The sequence below is a fragment of the Schistocerca cancellata genome, chromosome 3 (assembly GCF_023864275.1).
Source record: "Schistocerca cancellata isolate TAMUIC-IGC-003103 chromosome 3, iqSchCanc2.1, whole genome shotgun sequence".
Lineage (NCBI taxonomy): Eukaryota > Metazoa > Arthropoda > Insecta > Orthoptera > Acrididae > Schistocerca > Schistocerca cancellata.
Window position 1 is genome coordinate 699,329,833 of NC_064628.1, and position 1,809 is coordinate 699,331,641.

Genomic DNA, 1,809 nt, shown 5'->3' on the forward strand with positions numbered 1-1,809 from the left:
ATGCAATCAACGGAACGTTAGAAATAATACACACGACTAACGCTAAATATGCAGTTGCAATTTTTATCGACATTGCAGGTGCCGCCTTTGGTGGCCTGCGTTGTTCGCTGCGTTGAGGAAGGTGCAACTACTAACAGCCCTGTACAACAGCTTACTAGATTATTTCAAAAGCGTGGCAGCAGAGTGGGTAGCAGCACACCTGAAAGTGGTCAAGAAAATAACGAAAGGATGCCCACAAAGCTCAGTCTGTGAATGAATATTTTGCGACATTGCTATCGAGCCACTCCTAAACTACTTGGAGACCTATGGCAGGTTAAATTGGTTAGTCGCTTATGCAGATGACTTATTAGTTGTTGTATCAGTAAACTCACGAGTGCACCTAGAAAACGAAACTACAGAACTTCTCATAAGAATAAGTTTGAGGGTTGCCAAGAAAGTAATGCACTACATTTTTTTTCTCAGCCGAAAACAATACAACGAATGCGAAATGTATTATTATTTGAAATCTCCTGAATGAGCGCGCCAAGTTTTCGTCACTTCCGACAAATAGCATAGCTGCAGGACAGTTTCTTGTCTATAGGTATCATGCAGTGTTCTTCAAACCTTATCAGCGATGTTACCTAGAGCACACCATTTGTCCGGGTCGCGTAACATTTTTTTTTCATGTCATTACATTTCTTTACGGATGTTACATGTGCGGGAGTGCAGCAACGTAATGCCACGTGTTCAGGAGAACCATATGCCGCGCTTGTACGGGTAGCGCTCTGGCTGAGGCCCACACGTTTCAAATAGACTGGATACGGGCCGCCGCCGGTCAAAAAATGTACCATGCGGCGACTTGGATGCGCATGCTTCAGCTTCAGCCGTTCACGTATATTGGGGAAGAAGGAGAAAACGCGACGGTCTTCATCGGTCATCTCCCACTCCCATTCCATATGTCAAGGCGCTAGCTGTTTAATTGACGCATGTCATACGATCTTTGTTATTTCTAGAACCCAGTCGTGACTTCCCCTTTTTGGTCAGTATGCTGCTGATCTGTGGCGGATAGTGATGTTAGTAGAGCAAGTTCCCATAACAACACACAAGGCTTCTATTGATGTGGTGGCAAAACACTCCACATTCTGAGTAGTATGTTGGTTTATTCTCGCCTCTCTGTGTTTCTACAGGTCACTAGACATAGACGATGCGCTCATGGACTTGTTGCAAAGCATACTATGGCTCTAAACTTCCTGGCAGATTAAAACTGTGTGCTGGACCGAGACTCGAACTCGGAACCTTTGCCTTTCTCGGGCAAGTGCTCTACCAACTGAGCTACCCAACACACCTAAAACAGACAAGTAAAGCAGACATATCACGTGATTAATTCATTTATCTAAACTGCATTTTAAATATGATAACCAAATAATGCAAAGGAAAATGAGTAGTATAAGCAACGAGTCGATCATTACAACTAAGGAATACGCCATACAGTGAGGCGAGGCTCGAACTTTAAGTCCCGAGACTTCCCTCTCGCCTATTGCACTGGTCATGCACACAAACATACAACATAAATACACACGTGTAATATGAGGAATTACACCTAGTTATAGTAAGACAAATAGTGTAATGAGTCTCTCCTGATGTATTTCATTTAGTAATGTAAGGACACATAATTTTGTACTCTACGTCAGATGGGACAGGCTCGATGTTTCTGACGAGGCTCTCCCATCTGGAATAGCAACAACGAGAACCACAATTTATATGTTATAGCTTGTTTCCACAGTAAAAGAAAAAAAAATGCTGATCGTCTTTTTCCCATAATTCTTATAT

General features: G+C 42.7%; 1 non-coding gene across 1 annotated transcript; it reads right to left on the reverse strand.

Annotated features, from left to right (window-relative positions):
- Positions 1–1,247: 1,247 nt before the first annotated feature.
- On the reverse strand, positions 1,248–1,321 carry Trnas-aga (transfer RNA serine (anticodon AGA)). The gene has a single exon. It is a non-coding gene; the product is annotated as a tRNA-Ser (tRNA).
- Between the last annotated feature and the right edge of the window lie 488 nt (positions 1,322–1,809).